We start from the raw sequence: 16,510 nt of genomic DNA, 5'->3' as shown, positions 1-16,510 counted from the left end.
TATAATCACTGAGGACCTTCATTGTCCCACAAAAGCAGTCTGGCTTGATGACATGATCAAAAAAAGAATAATGGGTGTGTTTAACAAAAGCTTCTGAAGGCAAGAATAATATTATTTAAATATATATCATTTCCTATTGTGGTTAACAGTTAAAGTATTAATCTTTGTCTTTGCTCCAGATAGACATGTCAACAATCTATGCTTGCGCTTAACATAATGTATTTGCCATCATGTCATGAACGTTTTTACGAAGAATCAAATGTGTTTTAAAATAACGGGAATAAACTATATTAACAACATTTCATGTAGGCCCATGTGTGACAACGATTTGCTTCACTTGCTACAACAAGGCAGGCAACTTGAGCCATTTCTCCCTGTGCTCATTCAATACAAGTCTACGGCTCATTCAGCTCAATGTAAATCGGCTATCGGCCAATGTGAACTATTGTGCTCGTGCCCTGTTAGTATCCGCAAGCACATTTGCAGGCAACTTTTATTGACGTAGGCAAATAAATGGGGTGCTAGTTTACCCATTTTGGATTGGTTTCAAACTTGAAAAAATCAGGAAAAATTATTAAATGAAAAAGCTAGTAGTATGAGCCAGGTTCGAGAATCGAAAAAAATTTATTGGGGGAGATAGTTTTGAAAATGTTGAATGGAGTTAATACAATAAAAACGACCGGAAGACACGGGAACCTAACCGTAAATGCAATACCACCTACATCCACCGGGGCTGTTGCCTCAAGCCGAGAGGCGAGGGGTGGGGGCTTGTGTCAGACGCTTGGCGTAGTGGCGTCCATCATTGCAGATGCTTGTCGTAGCGGCGTCCATCATTGCAGACGCTTGGCGTAGCGGGGTCCATCATTGCAGACGCTTGACGTAGCGGCGTCTGTGATTGTCAGGCGTAGCGACGGTTGTGTGTTGTTCTGGTGTGTGAGGGCACTTATCACCCCCCATACACTGGGGTCGAACTTGCCACCTCTGACATACTAAGCGCCAACACTACCAACTACGCCAACGAAAAGCTAGCAGTAAGTTGATGCGGGTGGCATTTTAACCCGTTAATTAGTAGCGTCACGTATATGTGATCGTTCGAAAGCGGGCCCCACAGAGTACCGTCACACATGTGATTCTGAACATTCCAACCGACTATTTTCCGATAGACAAAAACTATATGACAAACGCTATAGTATGGCTTCAAAATTTACAATTAGGAGGCTAACAAGTAACACTAGCAGGTAGTAGCATTGCTACGAGTATTATGCTAGGTTGCTAGGTAACGGAAGCTAACTAAAGCTAGCTAGCTTTCGTTTTGAAAAAATAACTCACGCTGGTGGCAGCGTCGGTAATATTTAGAACTCACTCCTCTAAAGGTTAATTACCTGAGGAGTGAGTTTCACCGATACACACCGGCTATATCTATAAATGACTTGTTCCGAGCAGGTGTTGTCAGTAAACAGGCTGTAAAACTGTTGGTTAAGAGACTCATGAAAAACGGATGCTAATTCTGGGAAACATTTTCTAATAGCAGTCAAGTTGTCATTATTTGTGTCAAACAAGTGGTGAATTTGTTGTAAAATTAAAACAGGAGATCACGACTGTGCTCAAAGTGATGCTCGAGCTCCAGCGGTTTGCTTTGTAGGTGAACAAAACTTTCAGAAAACGTAGCAGAATCACAAAAAATTACAGGATATGCTTTTTTCCATTGGTTGTTGCATTGAATGTTACCCAGATACAATGGTGCTATTTTCCGATTGGCTATTGTATAGACCCTTTCTTTTTTTTGATTGGCTGATAAGTGGCAGGCTCGACTAAGAACTCCAGGGGAGACGCGCTTGACTGCCGGTGGTCCCATAGTGAGTGTGGCGCGACCAGAGGAATTTTGGTTGGGTGCTGCGGCATATTAAATATAATATAAATATTTTTTTTCTGCGTGAGAAATACAATGTGTGGCGGGAGGGCGTGACAAAAGACCGAAATGAGTGACTCTTGAGAGCCCTGTAGACTAGAGCAGTAGCCTTCACCTGTCCAAAAGTAGCCAATTCAGCTGTATTTTCTGTATCCTTAAAGAGAAGACACCACTAGTGTGTAGGCATTCCTATTTTGCTATCGATAACATTGTTACTGTATACAAATTAAGACGATACAACGTCTCAATTTAGCTGACTTCGCCTTCACAGTTTGAGCTAGTTTAGAGTACTGTACCAGTACTGGCTAGAAATTAATATACATTAATTTTCGATATTCCTAGCTATTTCACGTTGGATAAACATACAAATAGCTTTACATACATACAGGTAGCCTACAGTAGGGTTAAAGTTTGTATTAAAATATATTTACCTCAAATTCTGTCCTTCGGGTGTCTGTGCTTCCCACCTTCACAGAAGTATGCTAAATTACAGTCTAAACTAACTAACTACACAAAAACACTATTAAAAAACACAATAACAAAGAACTATACTATGAACACTAAAACTTAAGTTAGATATATTTACACAAATTGATTATCAAATGGTATTATATAAAGGAAGGATGCGTGATCAACAAGTTTTGCTGTCTCTCTCAACGATGTCTTCACTCAACAACAGGGTTCACGAGTGTTGACAGGGACCCAACCAAGCAGGGGCGTTTCTACTCGGGGGCCTACAGGGGCCAGTGCCCCTGTAAAAATGTCCCTGGCCCTCCTGAGCTGACTGAAAAAAAAAAAAAACGTTTTTTGTTGTTGTTTTTTTTAACACGTTTTTCTTCTTCCAGTAGTCATCATAAACCGAGGAAGGGACATTGCAGCCTTTTTTGCCCCAGTAAACAAAGAAGTTAGAGAAACATATCAAGGTATTGAGAGAGTTGAGGAGCTAGAAGAGGGAGAGCCAGAGCATTTTGGATGATTTTAATGTAAAGCAAATATAAGTATTTAATGTTTAAATATCATTTGTTTCCGTTTTTTAATGTGACCCTCTGATTAAACACTGCCCCCCCCCCCCCCCCTTGGCCCCCCCAGTAAAATTAGTCTAGAACCGCCACTGCAACCAAGTAACCAAGGCAGGCGAAAGATGTGCTGTAATAGGCAATTATGGAACATTTTTAGCTGGTGCTTGGATAGGCTGGATCCAGCTTAGATGTTTTGTTTCAGTGATGGTACATCCCCAAATTATTTATGACTATAATGTATTACTTTGCTCAAATGCAAGTTATTGGTACATACATAAACAATTGATTTAATACTGTACAGTTTCCAGAGTGACAGTAGGCTATAGCTCGAGCAATTCACACAAACGAAAATATCAGTTCGGAATTTAGATGGTTACGTTATGACCAACAAATTACGTTCTGGAACCCCCCCAAAGTTTTAAACATAATGTCATATCATAACCAACCAGGGACGTTCCTGGGACGTTCCTGGAACGTCCCAAATGTCCCCGAATTTTTTAACATAACGTATCATAACCAACCAGGGACGTTCCTGGAACGTCCCCTTAAAGTTTAAGAATAAATGTCTAAATTGTGACCTTTTAGGAACTTTAATAACGTCCTAGGGACGTCTTAAGGATAACGTCACGGTATAACCTATAGGGGACCAAATAGGAACGTCACCGAACGTCCCCAGGACGTCCCTTGTTAGCTGGGTAGCATCTAACGTAGAGATAAGCAACACTTTTACTCTAGCTAGCTAGAGAGCATGTGTATCATAACCAGAAGTCCGTTGGTTTATAGTCTGTCAAATTAGTTCTAGTTATTGTTGTTCGTTGGCGTACAAAGTAAGTCTTCTCTTATTAGCCTCGTTAGTACGTCTGATTAGAGCTAGTGATGGGCTGCTCGGTACTAAAAGAACTGTGCTGACCAGCTGTCTCTGGTGTTTACCTACATCTTCAACACCTCCCTGGAGACATGCCATGTGCCAGCCTGTCTCAAGTCCTCCACCATCATCCCTGTGTCCAAAAAGCCCAGGCCAACTGGACATAATGACTACAGACCTGTCGCCCTGACCTCTGTGGTAATGAAGTCTTTTGAGCGCCTGGTGCTGGCTTAAAGCCATCACAGACCATCTACTGGACCCCCTGCAGTTTGCCTACAGAGCCAACAGGTCTGTGGACGATGCAGTTAATATGGCCCTCCACTTCACCCTACAGCACCTGGACTCCCCAGCATCCTACGCCAGGATCCTGTTTGTGGACTTCAGCTCTGCCTTTAATACCATCATCCCCGCTCTTCTTCAGGACAAGCTCTCCCAGCTGAACGTGCCTGATTCCACCTGCAGGTGGATCACAGACTTCCTGTCTGACAGGAAGCAGTGCGTTAAGCTGGGAACACAAGTCTCTGATTCCCGGTCCATCAGCACTGGATCTCCCCAGGGCTGCGTCCTTTCTCCTCTACTCTTCTCCCTGTACACCAACAGCTGCACCTCCAGTCATCCGTCCGTGAAACTCCTGAAGTTTGCGGACGATACCACCCTCATTGGGCTCATCTCTGGCGGAGACGAGTCTGATTATAGGTGGGAAGCAGACAACCTGGTGACCTGGTGCAACCAGAACAACCTAGAGCTCAATGCTCTTTAAGACAGTGGAGATGGTTGTGGACTTCAGGACACAGCCCCACTCACCCCCATCACCCTGTGTGACTCCCCAGTCAACACTGTGGAGTCCTTCCACTTCCTGGGCACTATCCTCTCCCAGGACCTCAAGTGGGAACTGAACATTAGCTCCCTCACCAAGAAAGCACAACAGAGGATGTACTACCTGCGGCAGTGATGAAGAAAATGTTTTGTCCGTCTCTTCATAAACGGAGTGACTAAGTTCAGTTGAGTTCTGGATTTTAATAAGTATTTATCAATCTGCAGATTGGGAGAGAAAACCAGACCTCTGACAATAAATGACAACACCAGGCTTAGGTCTCAATCAAGTCTTTCTCCGCTCTGAAGAACAGAGGACCATCTTTTATAGGGCACAAGAATGTAAACATAGATAGTGACAGTCAGGCAGTAATGACGTTACAACAGTCTCAGAGAAAGAGATTCACAGCTCCCAACACATAGTTGGAGCTCTCCTTGTAGTCATGACAAGGACCATTTAGCCAGTACTTTCTCCTGATCTCAAACATCTATTAACCCTGACACATAGACACAATCTACTCTTATTAATAGCAAGCTTACATGAGAACATACTAACTAGTATCCAATGACTAGTTCTCTTGATTAGTGAATAATGTAAGCACACAGGAAATCTAAATTTCTTCCACAGTCCCCCCTTTTGACGTTTAACGTCAACACAACAATCATTCATCAACTGTTTACCTGGGACCTGCTGTAGTGCCTTACATTTCACAAGTTTCATAGCATTTCAATATCTTAACAATCAAACAATACAGTATCTGTTACTACTCAGTACAGCATACATGATTATAGGATTTGAAGAAGTATTAGGTAGTACCCAATCAGGTGAAAAATTACAAAGTCAATGAAGTGAATAGCTTTTGTTTAGTTCTCTAGATAGGGCTCCCAGAAATGACCTTAACCCTCCTTCTATTTTCCTTGTTCAAAGTTGCATGGCATTATACACTTTGGTGATATTGTAACCTCTGATTCATCCTAGTAACACAGGCATTTCCTAGGACCTTACAAAAGAACCAGCTTACAGCTATTCACTTTGTGAGCTCGACACAGCAGGGTATAGACCAAACATTGTTCATTACATGTAAATTCAGAGCATTTCAAACAGTATACAAGCAATAAAGTAACCATTATCTTTAATTATTGTTAACTGATCTGTGGTTAAAGACAGATCTCTTCAGATTGGATACAATATTGTATATCAATTGGAAAATAGAAGGAGGCAAATGGCCATCTTTATTACATTGGCAAAGTAGTCACGTGGTACTTGAGATTACATATCAGACAAGTCCATCATTCTCAGGGCAATACAGTAATCATCAGTTTTGCTTGCTTCTGTCTGTGGCTTGATTTGGGCTACCATAATTTTACTGGCATGCCTCCGAGAGCCTACTGCACAGCACTGTACACAGCAGAAAGTACACATCTTCCAAGCACAAACCACAATCAGCACAACAACGATTAACTCGCCCAATCCAGTGATTCCCATTTGAAATATAGTCGAAAAAGAAACCCCACCCGAGGAGGTCAGTCAGCACAATTCCAAGCTTCAAGTTCCCCCAAAGCTGAAATTATCTCTAATGTGAGCATATTTTTGATATTAGCAGATTCATCTGGGATAAAAGTACATCAGTCATGACCTATCACAGAGCTGACAACAGATAATCCAATGCCATAGGGTTCTGTAGCACTACCTGCCTCATGGACTTCATCTCAGAAGCAACTGCAGTTAAGGCGTTGGCTGTCTCATTACCAATAGACTCCAACCCTAGTGCTAAGCTCCTAATATCTGTAAAGGCAGTGATAACACCATACACAGGGAAAATAGCAGCTGAAAACATGACAAGTGACTGAGGTACTATTGAATCCACATGATGTGATCCCAGATTCTTAGCATCTGCTTTAATAATACTTCTTTTGTGGCGGTGCCACTAATGTTTGGGCAAGGGGTGCAGGGGCAACCCATCTATAGGTCTGAGGGCTCCTACAATAAACCCAAGGTAACCCGTTCCCGACCAGTCGGCCGGCAGGAAATAATAAGCACTCTTACCACATCCCCACATGGTGCCCTTGTTAGCTACATGAGGAAGCCAACATGGTGATGTCCTTATACAGTACTTACAGGTCCATCTGCAACAGGCAGTCATGCAACAGGCTGTTAGCATACCTAAACACAGTGTGGTTAAATGTATTTTTTCCAACTAACTTCCCATAATTATTTGAACATTCAATAAACCATATACTACATCTTCTGTGGTATGCTAAAGGTGTATGAATAGCATAGTCAGCAACATCAGGAATTAATGTCACCCATCCAAATGGTATACAAGACAAGTAACATTGAACTCAGATACAATGGAACTTTCAAATCATCCAGTAGAGGGTGAGCATACATAGAAACCGTATCCTTACATGTATTATTCCCCAACACTCTCACTGTACCACTTTGCCATACACCAAAACCATGCAGATGGGGAATATTCAAGAGATGACTGATTTGTTCCAAAGAACAGTCACATTTGTTACATCCAACCTTACACAAAACCACTTCTTAACCTTACACATATCAGCCATTGACAGAGGGACAGATATCCCTGGATAACTTCCAGGGTGCTTGGGACTCTAACCACAAACTCTGCAAGGTCTGTCCCCTCTAATGCTGGTCCAGTTATTTTTTTCCTCCACGGTAAGGTGTTGTTGTACAGATTGTTCTTCATGTGTGCTTTATGATGAATCTCAATGTCACATCAGTATAATTGGGAGCGTGCAATAGTGACTCTCGGTGTGGCTAGTGTATGCGATGTCTGTGGACTCGTGCGTCCAGTATCAGTAAAAGTCTGTCAGGTGTGTGCGTCAGTATGTCTGGATCTCATCTTGCGTCGTAGCTCAGGCAGCGGCCTCGGTTTCCTTGAAACAACCGAGGGCCTCTGCCTCAGTATCTTCTCATCCCCGTTCTGGGTTCTGTCATCTGCTTCATGTAGAGGCCGGAGGAAGACTGAAAGTGTCTTCCCCTCTCCAGGAACAACAATTACAAGTACACACTCAAAATTACAACACTTGTTCATCTGCATGAAATCAATTTGTAAATTAATAAAAGGACCACTCGGTGGTGGGTGGGCTGGGTCTCTTCTCTTTGCTCCCTTTCAGGGATTATGCTACTGGTAAATGTGACACTGAGCACAATGTTGCTCAGCCTTTGTGGAAAAACCAGGTGCAAAACCAATCTGTATTTACTATTGAGACCATACCCCCCTTGCTCGTATGGGCACATCCGTGCGCCATGCGAGCCAACCAAGGGAACAATGCATGTGGAATCTTTCACACAGCCAACAGATAACCAACCATCCCTCTCAGTGTTATCAGCAGCGACTTGAAGGTCCACCACAACATGAAGAGAGGGAATGAGCGTTTCTGGTTGCAGAGACACAAAAAAACAAATACAGACCTGGGACACATCAGAGGGCCGCAGCCTTTGCTGCAACATCAGCTCTAGTATTTCCTCTTGAAACATTTGTTCTGCTATTGTTAGTATGAGCTTCACACTTAACAATTGTTGGCTTTCTCGGTAATAGTATTAAATTATCAAATCATCTTTCCATTCTTAATTGCTCCACCTGAGGAGTTAATGAAACCTCTTTCTGGCCATATGGCACCAAAATTGTGAGTAACTCCAAATCCATACCTCGAGTCAGTGTGAATATTTACGACCTTGCCTTCTCTGACAAACAACATGCCCTTGTCAAAGCAAAACTCTTCCTGCTGTGCAGACAGTTTACCAGATTCGAATGTCTCACTGTCCGTGCAGACCGCTTATCCGGAGTTTAGAGAGCCATCCCATGCTCAGGACGAAGATCCATCTACGTTCAACACAAGTTCAGCATTATCCCTAAGTTTGTCACAACATATCAGGTCTGGGTGTTAGCACTTTATCGACAACCATCTCACAGTCATGTGGTTCACCATCATCAAGGGTGGGCAACAATGAAACTGGATTCAATGTGGGGCATCTATGGAATGTAATGTTACTTTGAGTCAAGAATTACAGTTCATACTTTGTAGCTCTAGTGGCTGACAGGTGTTGAGTTTTGGTGCGTAACAGAAAAACACTTACTGCATGAGGAACCATCACTGCCAAGGGCGACCCCAGCACTATATCTGAAGTAGCTTCCACACATGTTGCCGCAGCACAGACTGCTCGTAAGCACGGGGAAAACCTGCTGCCACAGTATCTAAAGAAGAAACTCACATAGGCGATAGGCCTCTTAAGATAACCATGCTGCAGGGTCAGTACACCCTGGTGTATTCTGGCAGACCGAGAGCTGGCGCTTTGGCCAAGGCCTGCTTAAGAGATACAAATGATTTATCAGCTTCAGTTTTCCACAACAAATGAGTATCAGTCTCCTTCCTTTTATCAAGGAGAGGTCTAGCCAACACAGCATAATCAGGGATCTACTAACGACAATACCCGACTGAACCTAGAGTTGTTTTGGTGTTCTAGGCTTCGGTATCCATCGGATGGCCTACACTCTATCAGGCGTCAATAGACGCTCTGTACCTTTGAGTGTATGGCCCAGATACTTGACCTCCTAAGACCATAACTGCAGTTTTGCCTTTGAGGCCTTGTGGCCCTTCTCAACCAGTGCCTGTAGCACAACAATAGTGTCCTGTTGGCAGGAGGCAAGATTCTTAGAACATATCAAAAAGGTCATAAATATACTGCACCAGAGTAGAGCCGGCTGCTAAGGTGACATCCTGGAGCTCCTTGTCTTGTGAGTCTTGTGACAGGTATCCACGTGTATGTTCCATTGGCTTATAAAATACAGAGTTTATATCGTGATAAACAACTAAAAGAGCGAAGAAACGGAAGTTACTGTATTTTGCCTTGGCATGACCACTTACGATAGACTATAGTATACTACTGTAACTTCAAAATATGGGTCAAAAGTGCAGTTTAAGATCAACAATTTAAAAAATGTCTAGTTTACATAATGTGTAATCACTAAAACATCAAACTGCTAGATTTCCAGTGTCCTACCAAAAATACATTTGGCAGGACAACTACTTTGAAAGTTCAAAAACTTTGAAGTCGTTTTTCTCAGTTCTACACTTCGGCGAGTTACAGTCTTTTGGCTTTGTTGGGCAGCACACTCATAGCCATCATTGAGTCCATCCTCACCTCCTCCATCACCACCTGGTATGCTGCTGCCACTGCCAAGGACAAGAGCAGGCTGCAGCGTATCATCCGCACTGCAGAGAAGGCGATTGGCTGCTATCTGCCTTCCCTCGAGGACCTGCACACCTCGAGGACCGTGAGACGGGCGAAGAAGATTGTGGCTGACTCCTCCCACCCTGGACATTCCCTGTTTCAGTCCCTCACCTCTGGCAGAAGGCTGTGGTCCATCAGGACCAAAACCTCACGCCATACAAACAGTTTCTTCCCTTCCGCTGTTGGCCTCCTCAACAAGGCCAAAGCTCACATTGACTGAATGTCCTTAAAAACTTTTTACTTTTTGCACTACACTCACACTACACTACACTATTTGTTTTTTATATTGTATTTTATATTGTAAATTGGCAATTTATTTTTCTACTTTATTGTATATTTTATTTTAATTGTATTCCACTTAGTATTGCTAGTTTATGTATCCTTAGTATAGTTAGACCACATATTTAAATTTAAGATTCCTATATGTTTACTGTATGCACCTTCCTGCCAAAGCAAATTCCTTGTCTGTGCAAACTTTCATGGCGAATAAATCTCATTCTGATTCTGATTCTAAGGTGTCGATACTGTCCCGACACATTCAGCACTCATTGCATCGGAACAACGTTTTGAGACGGGTTTTAAAAACACTTCCGGTCACGTGTCAAAGTGTTTCGAAACGTTTTGTGACGTGATCTTGAACGAAACCTGTCTTGTACTTGCCAAAAGACTGACGTGTCCGGGTATAAAATGAGGCGGCAAAGCCACAAAGGTTTTGAATGCGTGAGAATATGGTATTGCGTGAAATTAGTGCCAGGAGATGGAGCTCTGTAAAAAGTGATTTGTGTACTTGTAGAAAAGATTTGTAAATCAAATATAGACAAGTGAGATTTGTGAGTTTGAGACAGTTTGAGACAATTAGAGACGGTTAGAGAACATTATAGGCCTATATGAATATGTAACAACTGTACACTGAGTTTATCATCTCAAATAGTTTGAAAATCATATTTGGGCTTATTTGTATTGTTCGATGAAAGCCATCGCTCCCGTATTCGAAACCACGCCATCTGCATTGCAGACTGGCAATAATTCCGTTCAACTACAAGGATCCTTAAGTTCACGATGTGGAATTAGCTGGAAGACTGTTAGTTAAGCCATATTCGTAGTTGCAGGTTTCGAGCGTTTCAAAGGCCCCGACTCCAATGTTTCACTTGTCTCGGTGTTTCGAAAAGCCTCGATTTGCCCATCACCAATTAGAGCTAGCAACAATGAATTGGAGATTAAGGGGTCCCCTATCGTCCAGCTAGCTCTCAACGCTCGGCAGGAATTTCATCTAGTGCATCTACTACTGCATCAATCAAAAGGATAAATGACCTTGTGAAAGATCATCAGCTCTAGTGTGGATGTTGAGAGTAAATAGAAGGAATAACTGCATGGAGACGATAACTTGATTATTATCGAAACAGCAACAAGCTATTGTCAGGCTGGTGGAGAGATGACCAGGTTGATGTTGCATTGACACGGCTGGTAAGTGGGTCTGGTCGAAAGTTGGAGAGGCTGTAATAAACAATTATATGGAATGTCAATTCTCTCAAATTACAGATTTTTTAAATAAATAGTTTCAGTTATGTAGCACCCGTTAGTGCAATATTTGACATTAAACACATTATATGAACTTACTGTTTGTGTAGAATTGATGGTGAGGCTAGTGGAGTGATGCAGCTGGTGGAGCAAAGGAGAGGCTGGTGGTGCTTGCCATTCCTGTAAGCGGCGGAGTGATGACGGAGCTGGTTAGTGGGGCTATTAATGGTGAGGCTGTAAGATTAGGAAAGAATGATATCTGATATTAGTATGTAAATTGACAGTTACTAAAAACAAACATAATTTTGCATTTCTGAAGTAGATGAAGCAGATGTGTTGACCTTGGGTCCTGGGGATCCACATACCTATAGAAGCTGAAGTCAAGGTAGGTTGTGGGACATTTGATGGTGCAAAAGTCAGACCAACACCTCCATGGCAACGATAAAAGTGTTTGATGGTGGCCTGGTTGTTGTAGGCCTAGATGTTGCTTGGCTTTGCTGGTTCTTCTTTGCTCTTTTTGTCTGGCTTTTGCTTCCAAGATTACCGTCTTTTAAGAGCCCCTTTTTTCTTTCAGCCCATATGCGCTTTGCTGCGATTCTGCACCTCAGCTCCCTCCCTTTATCTGTTGGTAAGTTTTTTTGTTTTTGTACATCATGACATGAGGGTAGCCTGCAGTCGATCACCATAGCTTCCTTCTCCAGCACATCCATGGCATTTTGGAGATCCATGAGGGAGGCACTGGTCCTGGTTCGGAACAGCTCCTCAATTTGCCGGACTAGGTCAAAGGCCTCTTGCGACGGCCGACAAAGCGCGCCAGGTTTGAATTCCTTCAGCTTCAGTAAAGTACTGTGCTCTCCTTCAGGTTTGTCAGCATTGTGATTAATTGCTTTTTTGCATTCATTACAAATGTTGTAGTATTTGTTCACTTGATTTACTATGTATCCTGTTAGATGGTAGAGAGCACAGGTCTCTGTTGTTGTGAGGTCAGGTGCAGGACTGCGCTTCATCAGCTCCTCCACTCGCAGGGCAGGACTGGGTAAGGTCTCCTTTGCATCCAGAAAGTCAGCCAAAAGGCTGTTCTCATCTTCTTGATGGCTTCCTGATTTAATTGTTGTTAAAAACTGCCCAACAGAAATTGACTTCAGTGCTTGGTGAAACTCCATGGCAGTTGGGACTGGATTCCTCTGTCGGATGCAGCCATATAGGTTTTCCAGACAGTCTTGGGTAAACCTGCCGGTCAACACAAACAAGTGTCCCTGGGGCAGTATGTCTTCCTGGATGGACAGTATTGTAGATGTTGCCATCACAATCCCTGTTTGTACAGGCTTCCAGCTACTCGGCTGTCCAATCTTCAGCCCACGGAACAGTTGGATTGTGTTCTCGAGGAACTTGATGGCCTTTTGGTATTCCTCCATCTTGTGCCTGCTCAGTGCCATTACTGGGTGGCGAGAGGACATGAGGTTGAACCAGTGGTCTACCTGCTCCAGGAGCCATGCTGTTGTCCGGTAAGAGGTGGGTCGTTGTTCCTTTTCAACCATATATTTCAGGCCAGCACTTGTTGCCTTGCTGAAAACATTTAGTGCAGGGCCTACCTTCATCTTGTCAAAATGACTGGGCTGAAGGGTTTTCATTGACACATTTGGAGCAATTTTCGAAGCCATCCCCTCTTGAAAATGAACCAAATCTTTCAGTGGACCAACTGAAGCATTATTGGAGGGGAGGTTCTCCCTTTCTACCGTATCCGGTAGGATTGTGAACGTCTGTCCGCGGACCAGGGCACTCTTCAAGTTCTTCACCAGGTGTGGGAAATCTGGCATGTGTAGCCTCCTCTCTGGTCTTGTTGGATGTGGGACAGACGTTTTGTTGTGGTCCACTCCAAAGGCCTTCCACATTGCCCGATTAGGGCTGCCCATGTCAGTGGTGACGTTAATCACATGTAGCCCGATGGAATCTGCTCTGTGAATAATGTCCAAGACAATAGGTTTGTAAATGGCCCCATTAGTGGAATTGCCACTGTAGTGGTAAGCCACTACTTGTTTCCACCTTGTCGTGCTCCCTGCCAACATAAAAACACACGCATGTGTTGCCTCTCCTGTGTGGCCAGGTAACGTCACATCCCCGTAACGTTTTCCTGTTCCCAGGTGCAGCTCCACGCTTGGTGGGATTGACATCTCATCCACAGTAAGTACACACTCCCTCTCTATCAGGCCATCTACCTTCAGCTTCAGCATGTCAAACACCTCCCTTAGTACTCCTGGTTCAATTTTAATGTGCTGTATTCTTCTTTGCAGGGTTCTGATGTCGGGGGGAGGAATCGACATGTCTTGTAGAAGTTTGTAGCCTGTTGAGCCAGTAGCAAAACGAATTTGAATAGCCTTTTTAAGGATGTAATTTTCCCCATCGTATGCTTCTCTTACTCTTCAGACCGCTCGCCGATCTGATCTTTCAATAACATTGTTCCAAATTGATTTTCCATTATTTACATTTATTCATTTAGCAGACGCTTTTATCCAAAGCGACTTCTTATTATAAATTTTTTCTGCAGGACCACATTCATTCTTTTTTGACAATTTAGGGCTGCCTGTAACCTTCTTGTCTGATCTATTTGTTTTGTTAACTCCTCCCTCAGGTCTTTATCACTGTACCCTGGCTCACTTGCTCACTGGGCACTGGAACCTGACTCACTTGGGCACTGGAACCTGGTTCACTTGGACACTGGCTCACTGGGGCACTGGACTGGCTCACTGGCTGCTTATGTCCCGGTGCACGTAACTCTGTCAGGCTATTGCATTTTGTACTTCTGTCGATCAATTTCTTATTTCTTGTTAGTTAGCCTACTGCATCCAATCAGCGCTGAAGTGTAGTTCCAACCCTTTCCGTTCAGAGTTAATGTAATGTGTTTTTGAGTTAATGTAATGTCGTTTTCCATTTGGGGGAGCGTGTTTTTGTATTGGGGGGAGGTGAACAAGTCATCCGATTTGGGGGGAGTTGACTCGTATTCGGGGGGAGTGTTTTCATTTGGGGGATGTACTCATATTAGGGGGGGTGTTTTGCACTTCAGGGCCACCGTACAATTTCATTTTAGTCGTACATAGTCGTGTTTACTGTAACATGTACATGCCTCCTGAAGTCCATGTGGTGGAAACAAGCTCACATCCACATCCCCACCCACCTAATCCTAATAGTGCCAGTGAGACGCCCCTACCCCAAGGTGACTTCAACAATACTGTCAAATGTCTCAGTTTTAACCACAGGCGGTTTATTTTGCTTCCCTATGTTACCCTATTTCCTTTAATAGGATAAAATAACAAAAGTACAAAAAAACGTTATTCTGGATTTCTTATAAAACATGAACACTTAAAAGAAACCTTAAAAGTTCAGAAATGTTTCTTAGAACCTCTACTTCACTTATACAATTCTTATAAATCCACTCAAGTTATCACAACGTTACATTATTACATTGAAACACTTAGTCTGTATTAGTGAAATGTCCGTGTGTGTGTGTGTGTGTGTGTGGTTGTGTTGAACTGTTCCTTCTGACGACCGATGCGTTGACATGAGGAGATACCGATGACAGAATAAAAAGCTAAGGCAGGACAATGAGATGTCGAATGGCAGGGTAAATAAAAGAACTCAGGAAAACTTCCTGACAAGATGCCGCAGCTCAGCCTGCACGCAGCACAGCTTAGGTCGCATGCAGCACGGACACGAGCAATCCAAATCGCCAAAGAAAAATAATATATCCCAAAAATCACATCTGGATCAAAGGCGATCGTCAGTCTCTTTAAAAAAACAAGAAAACTCGCAAATAATGTATAAACCACTCCTCCAACAACGATCGTTCACCTTATTATTCACTGTCGAGTGCAATCAATTGGTCCGTAGAAGGAAATCAACCCACCTCGCTCCAACACCGTTTACGGACGACTCACAAAAACAGCAGGGCCCCCCCAAAATGCATCCGGCTCCACACAAGTCCTCAGTTCCACACTGACCCGTTAAACCTCGATCGACCGTGCACCACTGTCCGACATCACAGCTCCAACGCAACAATATTAGCTTTAACGACCATCGTGGAGTGTCAGCCTTTCTCTCCTAGCTAGCCCTCCTTCTACCCAGGAGTCTTTGCATCTCCCGCTAGCGCGCCGGAGAAAATAACATCGTCAAAATAAAAGTCCCCATAGACAAAAGTACCTGTGTTACATAGTATTGAATTTCTTTTTTTGAAGGGGCTTTTTTTGAAGGGGCTTATTTTCCCGATAATGACCGGCGTTCTATACATTATCCCGCTTATTACACGGCTACTTGCCAACAAATATAACTTAACACAGTGTCTTTTTACAGTTTATTTGTTACCATTTGTAGTGTTGATCAGCAGAGAAATAGTTTGCCAAATATATATATATTTTATTATATGGCAACGACGGTACGAGCTTTCTGATTGGCTAATGGGTAGTCATGCCAGACGCGTATTGCCCTCCTCAAGGCCTTTATATGCTACTCCGTACTATACGATTACGGACACATGGGAAGGGCCTACGCATAGTTGGAACGCCCTGAAACGCCCTCTCCGTCGTCTGCGGGGCCGACGGAGACCTTTCCCGTGCACCGTTTAAATTCCTGTCGATACCCCTTGGCCGTGATTGGTCCGCTACGACATCATTTCCAAACGACATCATTTCCGACTTCGACAGAAAGGTGTTTTCTCTAAGGTCGTCTTTTTGAAAGACGTCTGTGATGAGAACTTCTTGGAGAGGAATTTTATTGTGAGCTAGTTTATGCTCTACACAAGCGAATTCAGAAACGTGAGTTTGTTGTCTGTGCACTGACTGCCACAGTTTAGTGACCTAGAGTAGTACATTGTAGTTTTGACTGTAGCCTATATACAGTTTGTATGGATCTTTTTGTTTCCAATTACATCAGTCTTTTTGTTTATCATTTTTCACATTGGATTATACACTTGGTGGAGAAATGAATTCACAAAAACCAGAGTCTTGTCTATATCGCAGGGGTGTCAAACCCATTTTCACCGAGGGCCACATCAGCATGGTTGCCGTCAAAGGGCCAGTTGTAACTACGATGTAACGTCAGTAACGATGTAAAAACATGGTGTTTTTGTTGTA

General features: G+C 43.2%; 2 long non-coding RNA genes across 2 annotated transcripts; one reads left to right on the top strand and one right to left on the bottom strand.

Moving 5' to 3' along the window:
• Window positions 1–4,892: 4,892 nt before the first annotated feature.
• Window positions 4,893–11,979, bottom strand: LOC146275274 (uncharacterized). Its single transcript, XR_014766343.1, has 2 exons — window positions 11,487–11,979; window positions 4,893–11,363 (listed from the first exon to the last, which is right to left on the bottom strand). It is a non-coding gene; the product is annotated as an uncharacterized LOC146275274 (long non-coding RNA).
• Window positions 11,326–14,252, top strand: LOC146275273 (uncharacterized). Its single transcript, XR_014766342.1, has 7 exons — window positions 11,326–11,615; window positions 11,707–11,772; window positions 11,962–12,015; window positions 12,089–12,423; window positions 12,520–12,611; window positions 12,712–13,568; window positions 13,679–14,252. It is a non-coding gene; the product is annotated as an uncharacterized LOC146275273 (long non-coding RNA).
• Window positions 14,253–16,510: the final 2,258 nt, after the last annotated feature.

This window comes from Hypomesus nipponensis, chromosome 8 (genome assembly GCF_054491055.1).
Source record: "Hypomesus nipponensis isolate SF chromosome 8, ASM5449105v1, whole genome shotgun sequence".
NCBI lineage: Eukaryota > Metazoa > Chordata > Actinopteri > Osmeriformes > Osmeridae > Hypomesus > Hypomesus nipponensis.
This window is presented reverse-complemented; position numbering and strand designations above follow the sequence as displayed.